Here is a 24,843-nt window from a genome sequence, read left to right on the forward strand (position 1 = left end):
ATACTCTATTGTGTGTGTGTGTGTGTGTATGTGTGTGTGTGTGTGTGTGTATATATATATATATATATATATATATATATATATATATAACATCTTCTTTTTCCATTCATCTGTTGATAGACATTTGGGCTTTCTCCATGCTTTGGCTGTTGTCGATAGCTTTGCTATAAACATTGGGGTGCATGTACCCCTTCGAAACAGCACACCTGTACCCCTTGGATAAATACTTAGTAGTGCAATTGCTGGGTCGTAGGGTAGTTCTATTTTTAACTTTTTGAGGAACCTCCATACTGTTTTCCAGAGTGGCTGCACCAGTTTGCATTCCCACCAGCAGTGCATAAGAGATCTTTCTCCGCATCCTCGGCCACATCTGTTGTTGCCTGACTTGTTAATGTTAGCCATTCTGACAGGTGTGAGGTGGTATCTTATTGTGGTTTTAATTTGTGTTCCCTGATGATGAGTGATGTTGAGCACTTTTTCATGTGTCTATTAGCCATCTGGATGTCTTCCTTGGAAAAATGTCTATTCATGTTTTTTGCCCATTTCTTCACTAGATTATTTGTTTTTTGAGTGTTGAGTTTGATAAGTTCTTTCTAGATTTTGGATACTAACCTTTTATCTGATATGTCGTTTGCAAATATATTCTCCCATTCCGTTGGTTGCCTTTTAGTTTTGCTGATTGTTTCTTTCACTGTGCAGAAGCTTTTTGTCTTGATGAGGTCCCAATAATTCATTTTTGCTTTTGTTTCCCTTGCCTCCAGAGACATGTTGAGTAAGAAGTTGCTGTGGCTGAGGTCAAAGAAGTTCTTGCCTGCTTTCTCCTCCAGGATTTTGATGGCTTCCTGTCTTACCTTTAGGTCTTTCATCCATTTTGAAGAAACTCTATCTTTTAAGTGTAGGTAGTGAGGTGCTTTCCTCCACCTCAGCTTTCTCATTTGAGTGGGTGTTGGGATGGTGGTGGACTTATCAGTGATGTGGTCTAACATGAAACTGGAGTATTTGTAGGTGGGGAACAAAAGCTTCTTTGTTTCCTGTGCCCCACCCTCTCCAGCTCCCAGGAGGGATTAGCAGGTATCAAAAGCTTTATAAGCAGTTTTTTGCTGCTTAGTAAAATTAGATTTTATTTTTTTATTTTCTATTATTTTTTAATGTTTGTTTGTTTGTTTGTTTATTTATTTATTTATTTATTTATTTATTTATTTTGAGAGAGAGAACATGCAAGCAGAGGAAGGGGCAGAGAGAGGGAGAGAGAGAATCCCAGGCAGGCTCCTCACTGTCAGCACAGAGCCTGATGCAGGGCTTGAACCCAGGAACTGTGAGATCATGACCTGAGCCGAAATCAAGAGTCAGATGCTTAACTGATTGAACCACCCAGGCCCTCCCCCCGCCAAAATTGGCTTTTACTTTTTAGAACAGTTAGCTAAAGTTTATCATTTATTCAGATTTCCTTAGCTTTTACCTAATGTCTTTTTCTGTTCCAGGATGCTATCCAGGATAAGACATTACCTTTAGTTTATCATGTTGAATTAGGTTTCTTTCTGCTGTGACAGTTTCTTAGACTTTCCTTGTTTTGGATCACCTTGACAGTTTCAACAAGTACTGGTCATGTATATTGTAGGATATCCCTCTAATGGAATTTGTCTGCTGTTTTCCTCATGATTAGACTGGAGTTACAGTTGTAGGGGAGTAAGATTACAGGTAAGGTGTCATTTTCATCACATCATGTCAAGAGTATAAGCAAACTTTAAAAAGTGTCAGTGTATAATAACTCTTCCCTCTCCTCAAATTTGTGTTCCCTTCTGTATTCCCTATCTCGATTAGTGGCATCATCACCCACACAGTCATGAAGGCTACAAATCGCATCTGCTCTTTCTTCTCCATCTTCCATCGAACTAGCCATCAATTAGTAAGATGCTAGTGCCCCGTGGCTTTGTATTTTTCCTCTTCTCTCATTCATGCTGCGTCTGGTTAACTCTGTGTTATTTTTCCTGTGAACTGTTACCATGGCCCCCTACCTGGTCTCTCTGTTTCCACTGCCTTACCTGTCCATGGCATCCCTCCTAATACTCAGGGTTAACTGTTGGTTTAACATCAACTCCACCTTCAGAAATCTCAGAATGGTTCCCCATCACATGCAGAATGTTTAATTTGTTGGTGGAATTCAAGGCTCTTCTAGGGCTAGCTCCAAATAATCTCATATGCATTGGTAAATATTATTTCCTTTATAGTGAATGGTTCTGGGGAATTTATCTCAAAAACAAATAAATATTTTCTAAAACTAATTTTCCCCTTCATTAGAGTAAGTGAAACGATGTGTGTATGCTGTACATACTTCATGGGGGATACATACCTGTCCAGGCCATGACTTTTGCTGAGAGAAAGAGCTACCCTTGTCTTAAAGTCTGGTATGAATAGACAGGCCCACTTGCTGCATAGTTCGTATCAAGTTAGAAAAGATGAGAGGGAAGAAGAAGGGAAGGAGGAAATACAGTTGCCCAGGGTGTGAAAAAGAAGGGAAGGAGGAAATACAGTTGCCCGGGGTGTGTGTGTGCGCGCTCAACAAAACCTTTACTCAGTTTCCTTTTTCAGTGGCTAGAACTACAACATCTGTCTATTCTCTCACAGTTTCTGTGGGTCAGGAGTCCTGGCACAGCTTAGCTGGCTCCTCTGGCTCCGGCTTCCCACAAGCAAGGTATAGCTGCTCCGCTGGGTTTTGCAGTTCTATCACAAACATTTTCTAAAATTCACTGGCTAAACCTCAACGACTTCAAACTTCTGTAACTCAGAGAGCTTTTGTCACTCTGCACGAATGGTGTTTAAATGTACATTAAATTCCTTCTTGTATCGGATAGCCAGTTGTCTATGTCACAGGTTGTGAAATGAGTCCATTGTGCTTGAGTTTATAATATGGCTGTTCAAAATTTTAATGAGCAAAAGAAATTGGCTTTCACATTCCATCTGCCAGTTATTCATGTAAGTAAGTTCACAGTCTTCATTATTAAAATGTAAAAGTGCACGAGGAATTTGTGAAAGTCTCTTAGGTGTCTGCTGAGGAATGCGTAAGCAGTCTAGACCAGGGATCATTTTTAATGCCCAGCACTAGGCGAAGAGAAAGGCTAACAGAGGCCAGGAACTAAGAGTGGAGAGAGCAGGAACCACGGGTCCCGGAGTGCTCACAGGCAAGAATTTGGGTAAGTCATTGAATTAATTAATCAGGAAGATTAATGCTCTCTTTGCATGCTTATAAATATTGAACTGTTAGCTCATCAAAGCTGTGTTATGGGAAAAGGCAGAGACTATACAGAAGTAGTCACAACTGATTCGCAAACTGTTTTCATTTCCCAAGCTCCTAAATAATGAAACTATTTTCTGAGAGTGGCACAAGAGCTGTTACTCTGGGATGGGAAACATGCACAGATCATCTGGTGAAAGCAGCAACTATAACCAAACCTCTGATGTTTTTATGCTCTGAGAATCCCATTTATCTGTGGTGGAGAATGCGTCCATATTACTCGATTCCTTACACGATTTCTGATAATGCTATGTTGCCAGCAGCAGAAGTAAAGACTGTTTATTAAGGGTTTACGTGGCAGGGTGCAGACATCGAGAGACCAAGACAGTTGGTCAGAAACAGGAAGAACACATGGACAGAACCACATCATGTAATTCCACTATATCCAAGTGGATTTAGAAACACACACACACACACACACACACACACACTCACTCACTACCCATCCATGTATATACCAGCCATGTTCCTCCACTATTTTTCCTCACTGATGCTAAGAATATTTCAAAATACCCACTTTTGATGTATTGTCTATGCTGTGACTACCTTTATTAGTGCAGGCAGGGAATATTTGATTTAATAAACAATCGATGATGCTACTACTACCCTATTTTAATTTTTATTTCTCCTTTCCCCCTCTATTCCTATGGGGGGGTTATTTTTCTTAAATCCTAACATAATTTTAGATTTTGCCTTGCAGTTCATTCCCCACCAAAAGTCATTGCTCTCAACTTTCAAAGTCATAACCATCTTTATAGGATCAGCAACTAAGACCAAATCATATCAGGGTCATCCCTGGCTGTCATTAACCCGTCTGATACATCCATCTGCTTTTCTAATGACGCCAGGGGCCTGAGGACTGTCCAAAGCCTCAGGGTTGGTCTGATGGGAAGACAAGGGCAATGGGGTGCTTTTAAATTTGCTCTCTTGTTTCCTTCTAACATTCAGCCTGGACAGCTTACAGAAGACCACTAGCTCAATGCCTGCCTCTTTCTGGTCCCTTCCCATGGCATTATTATAGAGACTGTACCTTCTATGTTTAATCTAGCTAGAAAGTAAACAACTGAAAAATTTCCTCTCTTTGTCCCTCATATCTGACACAGCTGATACAGTCCTGAATACCTAGATATCTGAGAACTAGGTGTTTAAATGAATGAGTTGATGAGTTCTTATATATTCCTCTCAATTTCTGTAACAGATATAATCATCAGAGCAAAATTTTTATATGGACTCAAACATTTCCTTCTTCTCTTTTAGGTCATCTAGGCATTTCACAGATCTTTCTTCATTTTTCCAGAAAGAGAATGTGAGATTTGTCTCCCCTCCTTCCCTCCAAAGTCAAAATAGTAGCCCACCTCCATTTTCTCTTTTATGCAAGTGCCCAGCTTTGTCACTCACCAGTCTGTTATTATCAACCACCTAAGTTTACATTTTATCTTGAAAATTTCCATCTTTACCATGGCTTAGCCCTGATGAACACCCTGTTTACAGGGGTGTTGTAGCCCCCACAACTGGAAACCTCACTCCTATCCCTCTGCTCTCTACGGCTTTGTGTTTTCACAGTGGCATCTCCAGTGCCTGGCATGGAGGAAGCACTCACGAATAGCTGTGGAATATGATAATAAAGCTTCAGCCTCCCTTACCCCCCACCCCCACCAGTGACTGGCCTATCTGCTCTAAGAGCAAGGACTCAATATACTATTTGAAGAACCCATCAAAGTACATTGATGAGTGAGTCAAAATTTCAGTAGTCCTTCAATGGCTGCTTCAAGTTCATCCTCCTCTGAGGCTTTCCTGACAGCCCCAGCCAGTTTTTCCCTTCTTAACCACGCTTGCTTGTATTACTGAATCTTTTTATAGACTATTACAGTGCTATTTATTTTGTGATGTACTTTACATCAGTTTTCGTGTGTCTAAGGTGCCTCATCTCCCCTTGATTGCAAGCTTCATCCAGGTACTAATTTTTGTGGAATCTGAAGCTTCTACACTTTTGGAAGCTCTTTAGTACAAATACAAACTAGATACAAAAGTGAATTTTTTTTTTAGGATGAGTTGTAACACATTATAACTTTAAAAAAACTGATGAGCACCACACACATCACAAAATAAAGAGATAAGATTTTTATTCATTAGCCGCTTGCCATATTTTTATGATTTTCTTTTATACTTTTGTCTGCCTAACCTTTGATTGCCTCTTCATATAACAATGGTTTGGTAGTATCATTTTCTAGAGAAAATAGGTGTTTCAGTCTTTTATCTCGGATGTTTGATGTAATTTGGTGTTTTTGACTATTGATAGTTTCATATATATCATTGTATGCTACTTCACACCCAGACATAATCACTTTTTTTTAGTACTGCTACACTGTGGACCCTACAAACATAGGGATTCTATTTTGTGAAATTTGCTTTTTTCTGTTTTTTATTTTTTTAATGTTTATTTATTTATTTATTTATTTAAATATGAAATTTATTGTCAAATTGGTTTCCATATAACACCAGGTGCTTATCCCAACAGGTGCCCACCTCAATGCCCATCACCCACTTTCCCCTCTCCCCCACCCCCATCAACCCTCAGTTTATTCTCAGTTTTTAAGAGTCTCTTATGGTTTGGCTCCACCCTCTCTCTTTTTTTTTTTTTCCTTCCCCTCCCCCATGGTCTTCTGTTAAGTTTCTCAGGATCCACCTAAGAGTGAAAACATGTGGTATCTGTCTTTCTCTGTATGGCTTATTTCACTTAGCATAACACTCTCCACTTCCATCCATGTTGCTACAAAGGGCCATATTTCATTCTTTCTCATTGCCACGTAGTATTCTATTGTGTATATAAACCACAATTTCTCTATCTATTCATCAGTTGATGGACATTTAGGCTCTTTCCATAATTTGGCTATTGTTGAAAGTGCTGCTATAACCATTGGGGTACAAATGCCCCTATGCATCAGCACACTTGTATCCCTTGGGTAAATTCCTGGCAGAGCTATTGCTGGGTCATAGGGTACATCTATTTTTAATTTTTTGAGGAACCTCCACACTGTTTTCCAGAGCGGCTGCACCAGTTTGCATTCCCACCAACAGTGCAAGAGGGTTGCCGTTTATCCACATCCTTGTCAGCGTCTATAGTCTCCTGATTTGTTCATTTTAGCCACTGTGACTGGTGTGAGGTGATATCTGAGTGTGGTTTTGATTTGTATTTCCCTGATGAGGAGCAATGTTGAGCATCTTTTCATGTGCCTGTTGGCCATCTGGATGTCTTTAGAGATGTTTTCTTTAGATGAATAGAAGATGTTTTCTATTCATGTTTTCTGCCCATTTCTTCACTGGATTATTTGTTTTTCGGGTGTGGAGTTTGGTGAGCTCTTTATAGATTTTGGAGACTAGCCCTTTGTCCGATAGGTCATTTGCAAATATCTTTTCCCATTTCGTTGGTTGCCTTTCAGTTTTGTTGATTGTTTCCTTGGCACTGCAGCAGCTTTTTATCTTCATGAGGTCCCAATAGTTCATTTTTGCTTTTAATTCCCTTGCCTTTGGGTATGTGTCAAGTAAGAAATTGCTGCGGCTGAGGTCAGAGAGGTTTTTTCCTGCTTTCTCCTCTAGGGTTTTGATGGTTTCCTGTCTCACATTCAGGTCCTTTATCCATTTTGAGTTTGTTTTTGTGAATGGTGTAAGAAAGGGGTCCAGTTTCATTCTTCTGCATGTTGCTGTCCAGTTCTCCCAGCACCATTTGTTAAAGAGACTGTCTTTTTTCCATTGGATATTCTTTCCTAGTTTGTCAAAGATTAGTTGGCCATACTTTTGTGGGTCTAATTCTGGTGTTTCTATTCTATTCTATTGGTCTATGTGTCTGTTTTTGTGCCAATACCATGCTGTCTTGATGATTACAGCTTTGTAGTAGAGGCTAAAGTCTGGGATTGTGATGCCTCCCGCTTTGGTCTTCTTCAAGATTACTTTGGCTATTCGGGGCCTTTTGTGGTTCCATACACATTTTAGGACTGCTCGTTCTAGCTTCGAGAAGAATGCTGGTGCAATTTTGATTGGGATTGCATTGAATGTATAGATAGCTTTGGGCAGTATTGACATTTTAACAATATTTATTCTTCCAATCCACGAGCATGGAATGTTTTTCCATTTCTTTATATCTTCTTCAATTTCCTTCCTAAGCTTTCTATAGTTTTCACCATACAGATCTTTTCCATTTTTGGTTAGGTTAATTCCTAGGTATTTTATGCTTCTTGGTGCAATTGTGAATGGGATCAGTTTCTTTATTTGTCTTTCTGTTGCTTCATTATTAGTGTATAAGAATGCAACTGATTTCTGTACATTACTTTTGTATCCTGTGACTTTGCTGAATTCATGTATCGGTTCTAGCAGACTTTTGGTGGAGTCTATCGGGTTTTCCACGTATAATATCATGTCATCTGCAAAAAGTGAAAGCTTGACTTCATCTTTGCCAATTTTGATGCCTTTGATTTCCTTTTTTTGTCTGATTGCTGATGCTAGCACTTCCAACACTATGTTAAACAGCAGCAATGAGAGTGGACGTCCCTGTTGTGTTCCTGATCTCAGGGAAAAAGCTCTGTTTTTCCCCATTAGGATGATGTTAGCTGTGGGCTTTTCATAAATGGCTTTTATTATGTTTAAGTATGTTCCTTCTATCCTGACTTTCTCGAAGGTTTTTATTAAGAGAGGATGCTGAATTCTGTCAAATGCTTTTTCTGCATCGATTGACAGGATCATATGGTTCTTATCTTTTCTTTTATTAATGCGATGTATCACATTGATTGATTTGCGAATGTTGAACCAGTCCTGCAGCCCAGGAATGAATCCCACTTGATCATGGTGAATAATTCTTTTTATATGCTGTTGAATTCGATTTGCTAGTATCTTATTGAGAATTTTTGCATCCATATTCATCAGGGATATTGGCCTGTAGTTCTCTTTTTTTTGCTGGGTCTCTGTCTGGTTTAGGAGTCAACGTAATGCTGGTTCTTGGAATGAGTCTGGAAGTTTTCCTTCCCTTCCTATTTTTTGGAACAGCTTGAGAAGGATAGGTATTATCTCTGCTTTAAATGTGTGGTAGAATTCCCCTGGGAAGCCATCTGGTCCTGGACTCTTATTTGTTGGGAGATTTTTGATAACTGGTTCAATTTCTTCGCTGGTATAGGTCTGTTTTTTCCTGTTTGAGTTTTGGAAGTGTGTGGGTGCTTAGGAATTTGTCCATTTCTTCCAGGTTGTCTAGTTTGTTGGCATATAATGTTTCATAGTATTCCCTGATAATTGCTTGTATTTCTGAGGGATTGGTTGTAATAATTCCATTTTCATTCATGATTTTATCCATTTGGGTCATCTCCCTTTTCTTTTTGAGAAACCTGGCTAGAGGTTTATCAATTTTGTTTATTTTTTCAAAAAAACAACTCTTGGTTTCATTGATCTGCTCTACAGTTTTATTTAGATTCTATATTGTGTATTTCTGCTCTGCTCTTTATTATTTCTCTCCTTCTGCTGGGTTTGGGGTGTCTTTGCTGTTCTGCTTCTATTTCCTTTAGGTGTGCCGTTAGAGTTTGTATTTGGCATTTTTCTTGTTTCTTGAGATAGGCCTGGATTGCAATGTATTTTCCTCTCAGGACTGCCTTCGCTGCATCCCAAAGTGTTTGGATTGTTGTATTTTCATTTTCATTTGTTTCCATAGATTTTTAAATTTCTTCTCTAATTGCCTGGTTGACCCATCCATTCTTTAGTAGGGTGTTCTTTAACCTCCATGCTTTTGGAGGTTTTCCAGACTTTTTCCTGTGGTTGATCTCAAGCTTCATAGCATTGTGGTCTGAAAGTGTGCATGGTATGATCTCAATTCTTGTATACTTATGAAGGGCTGTTTTGTGACCTAGTATGTGATCTATCTTGGAGAATGTTCCATGTGCACTCGAGAAGAAAGTATATTCTGTTGCTTTGGGATGCAGAGTTCTAAATATATTTGTCAAGTCCATCTGATCCAATGTATCATTCAGGGCCTTTGTTTCTTTGTTTATCCTGTGTCTAGATGATCTATCCATTGTTGTAAGTGCAGTATTAAAGTCCCCTGCAATGACCACATTCTTATCAATAAGGTTGCTTATGTTTGTGATTGTTTTATATATTTGGGGGCTCCCATATTTGGTGCATAGACATTTATAATTGTTAGCTCTTCCTGATGGATAGACCCTGTAATGATTATATAATGCCCTTCTTCATCTCTTGTTACAGCCTTTAATTTAAAGTCTAGTTTGTCTGATATAAGTATGGCTACTCTAGCTTCCTTTTGACTTCCAGTAGCATGATAGATAGTTCTCCACCCCCTCACTTTGAATCTGAAGGTGTCCTCAGGTCTAAAATGAGTCTCTTGTAGACAACAGATAGATGGGTCTCGTTTTTTTATCCTTTCTGATACCCTATGTCTTTTGGTTGGAGCATTTAGTCCATTTACATTCAGTGTTATTATAGAAAGATATGGGTTTAGAGTCATTGTGATGTCTGTAGGTTTCATGCTTGTAGTGATGTCTCTGGTACTTTGTGGTCCTTGTAACATTTCACTCACAGAATCCCCCTTAGGATCTCTTGTAGGGCTGGTTTAGTGGTGATGAATTCCTTCAGTTTTTGTTTGTTTGGGAAGACCTTTATGTCTCCTTCTATTCTGAATGACAGACTTGCTGGGTAAAGGATTCTCGACTGCATGGTTTTTCTGTTCATCACATTGAAGATTTCCTGCCATTCCTTTCTGGCCTGCCATGTTTCAGAAGATAGGTCTGCCACTAGTCTTATTGGTCTCCTTTTATATGTTACAGCGTGTTTATCCCTAGCTGCTTTCAGAATTTTCTCTTTATCCTTGTATTTTGTCAGTTTCACAAGGATATGTCATGCAGAAGATCTATTCAAGTTACGTCTGAAGGGAGTTCTCTGTGCCTCTTGGATTTCAATGCCTTTTTCCTTCCCAGATCAGGGAAGTCTCAGTTATGATTTGTTCAAGTACACCTTCAACCCTTTCTCTCTTTCTTCCTCTTCTGCAATTCCTACTATATGGATGTTCTGTTTGATTGCATCCCTTAGTTCTCCCTATTTTCCCCTCATACTCCTGGATTTTTTTTTGTCTCTCTTTTTCTCAGGTTCCTCTTTTTCCATAATTTTATCTTCTAATTCACCTAGTCTCTCCTCTGCCTCTTCATTCTGAGCTGTGGTCACCTCCATTTTATTTTACACCATTTATAGCATTTTTTAGCTCCTCCTGACTGTTTCTTAGTTCCTTGATCTCTGTAGCAATAGATTCTCTGCTGTCCTCTATACTTTTTTCAAGCCCAGTGATTAATTTTATGACTATTATTCTAAATTCTTGTTGCGTTATATTGCTTAAATCATTTTTGATCAATTCGTTAGCTTTCGCTACTTCCTGGAGTTTCTTTTGAGGAGAGTTCTTCTGTTTCATCATTTTGGGTAGTCCCTGGGGTGGTGTGGAACTGCAGGGCCCTTCCCCTGTGCTGTCTGGAGTAACTTGTGCTGGTGGGCATGGCCACAGTCTGACCAGATGTCTGTCCCCAGCCCACTGCTGGGGACACAGTCTGACTGGTGTGTACCTTATCTTCCCCTCTCCCAGGGGCAGGACTCACTGTGGAGTGTTGTGGCCCCTGTCTGGGCTACTTGCACACTGCCAGGCTTGTGGTGCTGCTTCGATGGGATTGACGTATTAGCTGGGGTGGATCCTCAAGGTGCACAGGGGCAGGAGGGGCAGACTCGCTTGCTTTGCCTTTGGTGGTCTGCTTCGGGAGGGGCCTGTGGCACCGAGAGGGAGGCAGACCCGTCGGAGGGATGGATCCACAGAAGCACAGCATTGGGTGTGTGAGCGGTGCAAGCAAGTTCGGTCCCGGGAACTGGTTCCCTTTGGGATTTTGGCTGGGGGATGGGAGAGGGAGATGGTGCTGGCCAACGCCTTTGTTCCCTACCGAGCTGAGCTCTGTCTTCCAGGGCTCAACATCTCTCCCTCCAGGTGTCCTCTCGTCCTCCCCCTCTCTGAGCAGAGCTGTTGACTTTTTACATTCCAGATGTTAAGTCCTGCTGGCTGTCAGAACTCATGCAGTCAGGCCCCTCCACTTTTGTAAGCCAGACTCGGGGGGCTATTCCTTGCCAGGTGAGCTGCCCCTCCACCGCCCCGGCTCCCTCCTGCCAGTCCGTGTAGTGCATACCGCCTCTCCGCCCTTCCTATCCTCTTCCCTGGGCCTCTCGTCTACACTTGGCTCCCGAGAGTATGTTCTGCTAGTCTTCTGATAGTCTTCTGGGTTATTTGGCAGATGTGGGTGGAATCTAAGTGATCAGCAGGGCGAGGTGAGCCCAGCGTCCTCCTACACTGCCATCTTCTCCGTGACTGAATATTTATTTATTTATTTATTTATTTATTTAAAAATTTTTTTTTTACCGTTTATTTATTTTTGAGACAGAGAGAGACAGAGCATGAACAGGGGAGGAGCAGAGAAAGAGGGAGACACAGAATATGAAACAGGCTCCAGGCTCTGAGCTGTCCGCACAGAGCCCGACACGGGGCTTGAACTCATGGACCGTGAGATCATGACCTGAGCCGAAGTCGGACGCTTAACCGACCAAGCCACCCAGGTGCCCCGATATTTTTGAGAGAGAGAGAGGGCACGAGCAGGGAAGGGGAAGAGAGAGAGGGTGACACAGAATTTGAAGCAGGCTCCAGGCTCTGAGCTTGTCAGTACAGAGCCCGATGTGGAGCTCGAACTCATGGACCATGAGATCATGACCTGAACTCAAGTCGGACACTTAACCAACTCAACCATCCAGGTGCTCCTATTCTGTGAGATTTCATCAAAAAGGGGGGAAAAGTGTAGTGCATCTGTAATTGTAGACACTGCTTTATCAAGTATTTGCCTAGCAGAAGACTCTTTTGATTTTGCCTGAGTTTTGGCAAGAATGAAAGCCTCTGCCTAAAACTGTGTATGGCTGATGATTGGCAGAATTTTTCACAGATGAGGTCTGGGTCCCTCCCTTTTAAACTGTAGGTCTTCTCTACCACATGCTTTTGGTTCCATATCACAGTTTCATATCATGAATCAATCCTTGATCCTGGGTCCTCACTTATACTACTGTTTAAATTATGACTCATGGCTGCCAGACACAACAAGTGTCTGGTGTCTCCTCATGACGAGTGTTTCTCTCTGGGTCTCCTCTTGACAGTTAATCACTGGCAGTGCAATCCTGTTGGCAGTTCTTGGATTTGCATTTTTAGGAAGTCCAAAACAGAATAAAGTCTGCTTTTAAATTCTCTTCAGACCCAGACATAGTCTGTATTGACTAATCATCAGGACATGAGGCAAGATATATTTCCCCCCTACAAGCAAGACAGTGGGTAATTAAACATGGTGCTGACAGTTTTTATTCCTAGGCCTTTTATAATTAGTCTTTTAATTGTTGAGCTGAGCCCGATGTTCTAGCAAGAGAGATCCAGTTCCTCAAATTGAATGAATAGAAATCACTCATAGGAAAGGGTCAGGCCGAGCAGATGGAGTGTGCACAGGACTAGACGAGGACACAGGTGACATCATCTTGATTAAGGCCCAGACTCAGGTCAGACAGACTTAATTACTGCCACTGACTGCCTGTGGGATTTTTGAGCAAGTCACTTGTGCTTTCTGAGCCTCAGTGCCTCTTTTGTGAAAGGAAGGGAATAACCCTATGGGGTTGTGAAGATTCGTGTGTGTAGAGCACTCTGTACAGAAGCACAGTGTAAGAACTTCAGAAATGTTAGGTGTCATTTCTTCTAATGTTCCTCTCTTCTAGGTCTGTCTAGATATCTAGATATCTGATATCTTTGGTTGTTGAAGCTTTTTTCCAGAATCCAGACTCTTCAGCTGTTTTTCAAAACCAACTTTTTTTGACAAGAGGGTTCAGACGTTAGTCATTTTCTGCCTGCAGTGTCTCAAAGCAGCATTTTGCAAATAATAATCCCTCCCATTCATTTCACAATCTACTATTTACAGGGCTCCTGGGTGGCTCAGTCAGTTAAGCATCTGACTTCAGATCAGGTCATGACCTCGCAGTTTGTGAGTTCGAGCCCCCGTCGGGCTTGTTGCTGTCAGTGCAGAGCCCACTTTGCATCCTCTGTCCCCCTCTCTCTCTGCCCACCCCCCACTCACATATGCTCTATCTCTCTCTGAAAAAAATAAATAAACCTTAAAAAAAACAATCTACTATTTACAAAGTGTTTTTCTTTTTTTATTAAATTGTTTTTAATATTTACTCATTTTTGAGACAGAGGGAGACAGAGCATGAATGGGGGAAGGTCAGAGAGAGAGGGAGACACAGAATCTGAAACGGGCTCCAGGCTCTGAGCTGTCAGCACAGAGCCCGACGCGGGGCTCGAACTCATGGACCGCAAGATCATGACCTGAGCCAAAGTCGGACGCCCAACCGACTGAGCCACCCAGGCGCCCCATGTGTTTTTCTATACTGTATGAGTCAGTCTTCAAAATGACCCTCTCTCTAATGGCAGTGTCACTGAGTTCACCATGCTCCACCCTTCTCTGGCCTCTCACCAGGCTGGTGCCCAGCGAGAATATCATGTTAGCAGCTCCTCCCTTTAGATGCTGGTTGCCCCTGCTTGTCATTCACATCTCACCACGGGGGTCACCTTTTCAGAGGGGCCTCTGGCTCATCCCCTCAGACATTCTCCATCATAGCATCCTATTTTATTATTTCATAGCACTTTGCACGTCTGCTATTTTACTTATTTTTTGTCCAAATTTTCATGCTAGAACATAGGCTTTGTGAAAGCAGAAATGTTTTCTTCTCTGTTTCCATAGGGTGTGTATTCTCAATAGGGGTGATATCCCAAGGGGCAAAAACTGGTTCTAGAGGGGGCAAAATAATCTCACCTTTTAATGTATAGAACACAGATTTATATACAGTGCATAGACTGATATACCTTGTATACAGGATTTTAAAATTTGGGAGCCATAATTAGAACAAAAGAGTCTAAAAAGTCTCCTTAGGGGAGCAATAATGAAAGAAAAAAGGTTGAGAACACTGTTTTACAGTATAGAACACTGCTGAGCACAGAGTAGCCTCATAAATAATATTTTTGAATGACTGAATTGCATCTTTTAGAAGCTGCAGAAACATGTTCAGAGAGGTGAAATAGCTACAGCCTCGGGGCAAAAAGTGGTACATGGGAGAACTGAATCTCCAACCTGGGTTTCCTGGGTCTTGTGCTTTTTCTTTCCAAGCCTCCTGTTAAATGCACAATATATACTTTTTGAGTTGGCTTGAACATATTGGACATTTCCACAAGAGGAAGCAAAATGAGCCTATAATTTGTAAGTGACAATAAATGATCTCAGACATTCTACTCAGAAGAGTCCAGCTAGTCTTCTCTGGGGGCATTACTGATGCGTTCTGTGTGGCTCATCTTTGAAATGGGAGTCAATACCCATCTCCTGCTCTTGGGAAAATAGGAGTAAAAAGATGGGCAATATTTTTTAGTGTCTTAGCAATTGCTTCACAGCATCTGTAGGCCAAAAGAAATAGCCAACAATTCCATTTATTAAGTAATCAGGTCCGGATAGCTTAATAAGCACATGCATCCTAATGAGGTACTACTGCCTGTTGATCACTGCACACTTTCTCAGGCCTAGAAACGTATCAGACACCATCGTCCTCATTTCCTCTTCCACATCGATTTCCAAGTGGTGCTTGTTTTCATCACAGCAGTTATTGAAAACCCAGCTGTGAAATGATTTGGTCATTGGAAACAGTATAATAATCTCGTGTTGAAACTGTGGACTGTCTCAAGCTTGTAGTTTCCGACAGAGATCACTGTGATTCCTGTGAAAATTTAAAACATCCGGTTTTCTGCAAATTCACTGTGGTATTTGGCACAGTCTGAGAACCGTGGCACTAGACCAAGGCAAGGCGTGATGCTGGCTTGAGGTAGATTCGTGGCAGGAGAGTTGGAAAGGAGTATAGGAGTGAAAAGTTGTGTAGAAGTGAAAAATTGAAGACAGGGAAAACTGGTACAAAAATGATGAGTGAGGGGCGCCTGGCTGGTAGAGCACCCAACTCTTGATCTCAGGGTTGTGAGTTCAAGCCCCACATTGGGTGTAGAGATTAATTAAAGAAAACAAAATAAAACACAAAAATGATGAATGAACAGGATGTGGGGAGGGGGGAAAGAGGTTTAGAAAATCAAATTGGGGGCCTGGATGATTGGAGAACTCCCATGTCATAGATGGCTTTTGGGGACTCGGACTCTCATTTTCTTGGTAACAACAACCGTCCTCCATACGGGAGTGGCCCAGCCCCCATCTATCCAGTATGGCTCATCTCTGGCAGGTGATTGAATTAGAGGAATATGTTGCCCTTGTGTCAGCCTAAGCCAGTCAGATTTGCTCTTCCAAGAATTTGGAATTGAAACTTAGCGTGTTCATTTCCTATGACTGCAGCAACAAACATGGCTTCAAACAACAGAAATTTATTCTTTCGCAATTCTGGAGGCCAGAAATCGAGGCGTAGTCAGGCCTGCACTCATTTTGGAGGTTCTGGGGAGAATCCTTCCTTGCCTCTTCTAGATTCTGGTGGCTGGTGGTGGTCTTAGGCTTCCTTGGCCATACCACTCTAATCTCTGCCTCTTACATGTCTGTGACTTCTCCCATTCTGCCTTTTACAAGGTCAGTGGATTTAGGGGTCACCTGGGTAATTTGGAATAATCTCTCTCAAGACCCTTAACTTAATTACATGTGCAAAGACCTTTTTTTCCAAATAAGGTAACATTCATAGGGTGTAGGTATTAGGATGTGGACATACCTTTTTCAAAGCCAACATGTAACCCACCACACTTGGAGACTTAGAGATGTTTGTGCACTGAGAGGATAGGTATGTAGGGCACTGGGATGACTCTTTGGGTAGAGAATAGAGAGAGGTCTAAGGTGAAGGAAAAAAGAATGACATAGGTATATCTATGGAGAAATAGGGACATTTGGCTCAGGGAGTGATAGGAAGACACAGGGACCAGCCCTGCTTTTGTTCTGCTAAATTTTCCACTTCTTGATTCCTGTCCCCCAGAAAGCCCAGCTGCCCTTAGGTTCTATGATTTAGTTGAATTCTTCAATAAATTCTCCTATTTGCTTAAGTTAGTTGGAGTGGGTTTCTTTGATTTTCAACCTAGAGCCTTGAAGGCAAAATAGCAATAAGGGTAGGGAGATGGGTCTCAATTTTGGCAAAGCTTCAGTCTCCTTCAGGCTGTGATTTATGCTACCCAAACATCAACAGAAAATTTTGGCAGTGGCTACTCACAAAATGAAGCTGATTAGAATTTGTTTTTCATGTAAAACAGGAAAAATGTGGTTCATTTACCCCACTGTCTCATATGTGAGGAATTAAATTTTTTTTTCTTACAAGACTCCCATTCTACACACACCTCAGAGCACTTGAGAGAACTGTATTTCATTTTGAGCTACCATGAAGGAGGGCATTCTGGGATTTGTCCTACATGGGCAGGATACAAAGGGACTAGAAGTCATGCCATGTGAGAAACTGTTGAAGAGACTCAAGTGGTTTAATCTGAAAAATGGAGGACTTGGAAAACCATGATGGATGGTTTTTAAACTGGAAGGACTGTCACATAAAAGAGAAATATAAGAGTCACATTCTGGGCTATTTCAGGAACAAGTTTTCACAAATTTTAGCTGCTCAAAAATGGGGCATCCTGATGCTTGATCTTAGGTTTGAGAAGATATGAGAAGTAAGCATCCTAAACAAACAAACAAAAGACAGCCCCTTGAGGACAGGGACTGCATCTTATTCACTGAGTATACTCTAAGCTCAGTGCTTAGTGGGTTCTCAGTCAAAGGTTGGTAAAGGGAAGAACAAAGAACAAGAATTTAACCAGAAACTAGGTATCTTAGTTCGTTTGGATTACTGTGACAAAAATACAATAGACTGGATGGGTTAAAGAATAGAAATTTATTTCTTACAGTTCTGGAAGCTGGGAAGTCTAAGATCAAGGTGTTGGCAGATTCAGTATCTGGTGAGAGCCCACTTCCTGGTTCATAGCTGCTGTCTTTTTGCTGTAAACTTACATGGTGGACAGCCTCTAGGGAGCTCTCTGGGGTCTATTTTATAAGGGCATTAATCCCGTTCATGAGGGCTCCACCCTCCTAATCTAATCACACCCAAAGGCCCCACTTCTTAAAACCATCACATTGGGGGCGTCTGGGTGGCTTGGTCGGTTGGGCGTCCGACTTCGGCTCAGGTCATGATCTCACGGTCCGTGAGTTTGAGCCCCGCGTCGGGCTCTGTGCTGACAGCTCGGAGCCTGGAGCCTGTTTCAGATTCTGTGTCTCCCTCTCTCTCTGCCCTTCCCCTGTTCATGCTCTGTCTCTCTCTGTCTCAAAAATAAATAAACGTTAAAAAAAAATTAAAAAAAAAAAACCATCACATTGTGGGGTAGTGAATTCTGAATTTTGAATAATGACACCAACATTCAGTTTTGAGCACTGGGCAACTATTTGGAGGTGATGTCAGAGAGAAAACTGTACTGAAGAATGGTGACAATATTAATAAGAGTCATAGCTTTCCTTCATCAAGCCCTTGGTTTGTGTTATTATCTTATTTAATCTTCAATGATCCTACGTGGTAGTTGCCCCTATTTTACAGATGTTGTAACTTAACTACAGAGTGGTTAAGTAGTGAACTCCACATAGAGATTAAGTTTAGAACTAGAGTCATCTTATAATAGTAAGAAAAATCATTGCTCATGTATTGAACAACTGCTATGTTCTAAAAGTTTTATACACAGTGATCTCTAAGGCTCTTTATAATGGTGAGCCCATGATTTCTGGGTATCTGCCCCCTAAGTTCTTGACCATGACCCTCCTCTGCCTGGGTCTCATGGACCATGATTGCTGAGGTAGGCTGGGTGGCTTGAGGCCCCCAGGGCAACTGGCCTACTTAACTAACCACTCTGAAGTCTAAAGAAGGCTCAGTCTTGACTGCTCATTAATCTAATTACCTTAGAAAGAACGGTCCCGGCCTCATCTCTTACCCAGTGCAAGTGTGAGGTTCCTTGGGGGTCATCCAGCTCTAGGATAGAGAAGTCTTCATCCTTCCTATTAACATTCTTGCTTGAAGGTAAATGTAAGTTAACCAAGATCTTCAAATTTGATCTACTTGTTAATACCATAATTAGTTTTCAGTGGGATTTCCATTTCTAGAACCATGGCTTTTATTTTGTTTTGTTTTTGTGTTTGTTTTTCCCTGTGCTGACTGCCCACCTGTCGATCTGGCGCTGAGAACAAGCCAGGCTTTCATCCCTGTGCAGCAGCTGCAGATCGGCCCTGAGGGAACAGTGGCTCCCAGAAGCCCCAGAAAGGCCTCTGGGAATGGAGGGGGGTAAATGCTAGTCTTAGGTCTGGCTCTGAGGATGTGACTTTAGATCATCTATTTTTCTCCCTGTGATAATATGTGCTTCAATCCTTAACTTTATACATCTTCTACTGCTCTGTACACTTCAAGAATAACACATGTTTCTGCTTGTATTTATAGCCTGTCTCATATTTCTTCTGTAACCCTGAAGTCAGACAAGCATGACATGTGGCTGCAGTCATAAAGCAACTTAATTTTTGTCTTCTAGTTTCTCTTTAAAATGTCTCTGTGGGACAAATTGTTTCCCTGCCTGTGGCTGAACTCAGTCAGGTGCCAAGACTTTTATGGACCCTCTTGTGTGTCAAAACCCAGCCTCAGTACAGTTGTTAAAAAGTTCTGTCCAAAGTGATATTCAAAACTTTTAAAGTTGTGTCTCCTTTCCTTTTTTTTTTTTTTTTTTTTTTTTTTTTTTTTTTTTTTTTTTTTTTTTTTTTTTTTAGCTTGGGCTGCTGCAAGTAGGAACCCTTTAGCTGGGGAATGAAAGCAGGGTCACCTTCTTCTTTCCTCTTGTCTTCTACTTGGGTTCATTGCCAGCCTCTACACCTGTGCCCCCAGTTGGGCAACTATTTTCTGGCCCCGGTGAGATTAGAGCATGAAGAGGTAGGGAAGAAAAAGACGCTAAGAAAATTGTTACTTGTGTGATACTGCCATGATTAAGATGATACTTCTGCTTGTGGGGCACTTTCAAGGGTCTTTCAGAAAGCTTACCCTCATCACTGGGCATCTATCTGTACCCTGCAATTCTCTTAATGGGGTCAAATGCATCTCTCTTTTGCTTGGTTCTTTGCTTTTCCTTGGCCCCTAGAAACCTAACAATATCCTCAGTTTCCCTTGGCTGAAGTCTCTTTTCCCACCAGATTTTCCTCTTAAAAGGATCCAAAATGACCCTACACATCTTTCTTGAGTGGCCCACGTCTGCTCCATAGAAAATCCTCATGCATTTTTTTACCTTGAGAAATCTTGAGGGAAAGGGACAAGTTGTCCCCAACCCAACAATTCTTCCTTTGCTCTGCTGTCTGCTGACAAGTTCAGCCATCTCTTGCCCTTTAGATTCCAGGTGGGATTCAGACACAAGCACTCTGTGCCCTCTGATATGTTAAACTCATTGGTGGTCCCCGCAAAGCCCCTTTATTTTGACTGGAGGTTTAGGAGGTGGGGCTCACAGCTCAGCCCTCTTTGAAGAAATCCTTCCCAATCGTCTACTCCTGACCCTTTTATACACTCATGTGTGAAAGTCTTAAGAGTTGTCTAACCTATTTTCTTTGTAAGTTCTTGATCTAGTTCCTCTATTTGAAGTTTGCTAGCTATTTTGCCTCAGATGAAATGTCTACTTTAACATCTGTAATAAGATGTCACTTGTTTATTCAACCTGCATTAAACTCCCACTAGACCAGTGCTGTCCAATAGAAATATAATGCAAGCCAGACACATAATTTAACATTTTCTAACAGTGAGATTAAAAAACAAGAAACAAGTGAAAATAATTTTAATGATAATCTTGTTTAACCCAATATATCCAAAATGTTATTATTTCAATATGAAATCAATATTAAAAAAAAATTTAATGAGATATTTTACAGTCTTGTTTTGAACTAAGTCTTTGAAATCTGGAGTTTATACTTGCTCCACATTCCAATTTGGACCAGCCACATACCAAGTGCTCAGTGGCCCCAAGTATCTGCTGGCTACTGTCATAGACAGCATGGCAGTGGACTGGAAGCTTTCCAGTGAAGACCGGTATTCTTCTTGGTCATTACTATATACCACAGTGCTTGGCATATAGTTAGCACTGGATATTTGTGAAATTGAACAGAAATAGAATGAAGAACTTATCAAGGGAGCTGTTCATCAGCTTTCCACAGCACGTATAGTCTAAATCATCCAATTCTGCCTACATTTCATTTGCCCACATAGTTTTTAATTCATTTATTCCACCAAGCATTTACCCTTCGTAAAGGCAGAGGTGTCTTTGTCTTGTCCCCACGATCCATCACTATTCCTAGTATTGTAATATGGAGATTGATGCAGTCAGCAAATATTTATTTGGTGTCCATGCTAGGCCAATTTTTTTAGGTGCTGGGGATCCCATGTTGAGTTGTCTCTGTCCTTGGGGAGATCAAAGACAGTAAAAAGCCACAAGGGCTATGAAGGAAAGAACTGGGGTAATGTGATAGGGTGTGACTGGGGATGGGGGAGTAAGGGAGTAGGAAGGAGAAGTTGCCAGTCCTTTGAAGAGCTAGGGGAAGGGCAATTTGATTGCATCTTCCCACAGCCCTACAAGCTGTCTCCTTTTCAGTTATATTGGCCTTTCATTTTCTCTAATATTCAAATTCATTGCTTTTAACTTCATTTCCTGTTCCTGTGTTTCTGTCTTCCTTGCTCTTCTTTAGCTGCTGTCTTCTCACGTCTTGGCTCAAAGGCCATCTCCTCTATGTGAACTGCTCTGACCACCCTGTCTATAGGGCGTGTTACCTTAGACACTTGATGTCATATCACCACATTTTATTTATTATCATAAACTAAAATGACCTTGTTTATTCATCTGTTGTCTCTCACACCATAAGGAAAACTCTAAGAAATTAGGGACTTTGTTTTCATAATTGCTATATTCTAGTGGCTAGAAAGGTGCCTCTCTGACAAATGTATGACCCCATAATTAGTGATCAATAAATATTTATTGATGAATGAATGAATGAATGAATGTCAAGAGTTAAAGTCTTTGGGAGCTGTTCCAAGGCAGGGTTTGAATGAGGCCACGATCTAAAGTCTGGCAAGAACCGCACTATTTAAAAAATTTTTTTAAGTTTATTTATTTATTTTTGAGAGAGAGAGGCAGAGAGAGTGAGCAGGGGAGGGACAGAGAGAGAGGAAGAGAGAATCCCAAGCAGGCACTGCAGTGTCAGCACAGAGCCTGATATGGGGCTCGAACTCATGAACCATGGAGATCATGATCTGAGCCAAAACCAGGAGTCCCACCGTTAACCAACTAAACCATGCAGACGTCCCCCACATTACTTTTAAAAAAGATTTTAGGGGCGCCTGGGTGACTCAGTCGGTTGAGCATCCGACTTCGGCTCAGGTCATGATCTCACAGCCTGTGAGTTTGAGCCCCACGTCGGGCTCTGTGCTGACAGCGCAGAGCCTGGAGCCTGCTTCGGATTCTGTGTCTCCCTCTCTCTCTGCCCCTCCCCTGCTCATGCTGTGTCTCTCTCTCTCTCTGTGTCAAAAATAAATGAACAGTAAAAAAATCTATTAAAAATAAATAAAAATAAAAAGATTTTATTTGTAAGTAATCTCTACACCCAGTGCAGGGCTGGAACCCACAACCCCAAGATCAAGAGCTGGCATGCTCTATGGACTGAGCCAGCCAGGCCCCCCAGAACCGTACTATTTTTATCTGTGGTCTCTGAGAAGGAAGATGGGGTTAATGCATATAGAAGTTATTCTTTTGGACTGTCTTGGGTTCTAGTTCTGCCTCCTTTGAAAATCTAGAGTTATGGACCATCCTACTGAGTAAATGGACATAAACTTTTGCATGTAACTTAGGGGAGTTCATGGACATTTTACCTGAAGAGGTAAAATTGACCCCAAGTTAAAAATTTCTGTGGAGGGGCGCCTGGGTGGCTCGTCAGTTGAGCCTCCGACTTCAGCTCAGGTCATGATCTGGCGGTTTGTGAGTTTGAGCCCCGTGTCGGGCTCTGTGCTGACAGCTCGGAGCCTGGAGCCTGCTTTGGATTCTATGTCTCCTTCTGTCTCTTCCCATCCCCCGCTTGTGTCTCGCTTTGTCTCTTAAAAATAAATAAATAAATGTAAAAAAAAATTAAAAAATTTTTCTGTGAAAATGAGAACTCTCACAGTAACACAGAGAGACAAATGTTTTAATGAGATACTGCATGAATTACATTTAAAGAGCTAGGACAAGTGCCTGCCGAAGGATGCCTTTAGGGAGAGGTGTCCGAAGAATTCCTGAAAATGAAATTCTTTCCTACCAAGTAGTGCGGCCTGGCAGTTGCTATGGACGCTTGCCTGCTCCAATCATGTTTCAGCTTGCTAGGCCGTGCAGCGCTCTGTCGTTGCTGTGGCAACGGATGGCAACAACTCGGCCCAGACTGCTGGAGGAGAGCAGGCTGCTTGGAGCTGGTACGGAGGGACAGACTCCTTGGCTTCGGCGTCTGTGAGTTGGACGCAGGGTCTTGGAGGAGGAACAGGGCGCGGGAAATGACAGGCAGTTGGCGGGGGTGGGGGGGGGGGTGGGTGTTGTTCCAGGGTCCGAAGTCCTTGCAGTGATCATGGGGTCACAGTTCGAAGGACTTGGGGACTGGCTGGGACATCCTCTCCTCGTGTTCCGGCCCTGCATCCAGGTGTTACTCAAGCTTTCCAGACCCCATTCCTCCTCAGCCTTCCCTCGCCCCTTCTTCTCATTCCCATTAGAATAGCCCATCCTCCCACCTGGGTGTTCACTTTGTTCTATGTAGATGTGAGGCCTTGGGCAAATCATTTTCCATCGTTTCTCTCCCAAATGGGGTGCCACGCTCCCTCTCCCTTCCTTCCCTCCCCCTTTCCTTCTCAGGAAGACTCTGAGGATCAATTCCTGACCAATATGGTCACATATATGGTCACATTTCATAGCCATGGTCCTGTGAAGTGATTTTAATGATTAACCTGCCTTTACAGTGGAGCACCTTTGTGCTCAGAAAGTGCCCCATGATGAGGGCTAGTTAGTAGCCGGTTGCTATGACTTAATCACCATCTCTGCTGGATACCAGGTGTGTTGTCTTCTGTGTGTGTTCACCTGTTTACTTTGGATTTGTTTCTTCCTCCCTTCCTCTGTTGGGTCTTGTCCTTTCCATTTGACAATACTTCATATACTGTGTAATTTATGAAGATGATTCTTCCCCATTCTTCTTTACTCCTTCAAGTAACTGAGGTCCCACCTCCCGTCTAGTACTAAGGTAGGTGTACTGCAGGAAAAAAAAAGGAAAAAAAAATATTGTTACTACACGATCTGTGTGCCCTTGATGAAGTTATATGGTGGAGTCACGTTTTACTGTATTAGGTTTAGAAGTGCTAAAGTCAAAGTTGGATGCAGTCAAAAATATCCCTGGACAAACTCTTAAATCACCTGGGAGCAACCCAATTCAGAAATTCAACCATTGAGGGGAGTCTGGCTGGCTCAGTTGGTGGAGCATGCGACTCTTGATCTCGGGGTTGTGAGTTTGAGCCCCATGTTGGGTGTAGAGATTACAGAAATCAAGCCATTGAAAAGCTTTCATTTTGAGAATATTTAAAATTCTGATTTATAGACTTTTCCTATCTGTCACCAAAAATTAGTAGAAGGATAAATTTATGAGTTCCATTATGTCTTTATTCTTCTAAATTTTGCTCTGGCCCTCAATTCATACTTCAGTTTCTTTCTTAACAATGGCGAGGAGGCTGGACCCATTTGAATGGCTACGTGGACATCACTCTTTGATTGTTGGGCTGGTAAATCCTTAGAATCATTCATTCATGCATCCCTTCTGTGGTCTCCCCAGTCTGTATTAGGCAGACACACTGTGCCAGAAGTGATGAAACCAACACGAGCATCTTCAGGACTATCTCACCTTACCCAATAGTCCACTGACTGGAATGGCAAAGACAACCACCCAACTATTTTAAAGGTTATTCTTGTCTTTTAATTTAGCTAAGTATAAACATAGTTGAAATTCCATCATCCCCATTGATGTAAATCTTTTGGGGTCTTATTGTAGAGATTATAGTTGTTTGTAGGCATCAACACTTGGTATTTTCAATATTTGGAAAGTTTGTCTTTCTGATGTGAAAATAATGGTGATCACTCTGTTATAATTTACATTTGTCAGATTACTGGAGAGATTGAGCAGTTTATATCTGTTGACTATTGATAATTGGTCTTCTGTGGATTGCCTGTCTTTATCTTTGCCCAATTTAAATGTCACTGTCCTTTTTGTATTGATTTGTAAGATTACTGTACATATCCTGGATATTGATACCTTTTATGCTATGTTGAGATATAAATTAAATTAATGTTTTCTCCTGGTATATTCTTAGTTATTTTTTAAAGTCAGGTTTAT

The 24,843-nt window shown here is 41.6% G+C and overlaps 1 protein-coding gene across 13 annotated transcripts in view; it reads left to right on the top strand.

Moving 5' to 3' along the window:
* The window catches only part of HYDIN (HYDIN axonemal central pair apparatus protein), a 443,605-nt gene that overhangs the window by 36,107 nt on the left and 382,655 nt on the right, over positions 1-24,843 (top strand). The window contains exon 1 of one of the 13 annotated variants that reach the window (XM_042917625.1): positions 877-895. The exons of 9 other annotated variants lie outside the window; for them this stretch is intronic. The gene's annotated coding sequence lies outside the window, so the exon portion shown is untranslated. Of the gene's footprint in view, positions 1-876; positions 896-22,846; positions 22,926-24,843 lie in introns of those variants that run through there. 3 more of the 13 variants (XM_042917624.1, XM_042917619.1, XM_042917628.1) reach the window with 3 other exon arrangements.

The sequence above is a fragment of the Panthera leo genome, chromosome E2 (genome assembly GCF_018350215.1).
Source record: "Panthera leo isolate Ple1 chromosome E2, P.leo_Ple1_pat1.1, whole genome shotgun sequence".
Taxonomy (NCBI): Eukaryota; Metazoa; Chordata; class Mammalia; order Carnivora; family Felidae; genus Panthera; species Panthera leo.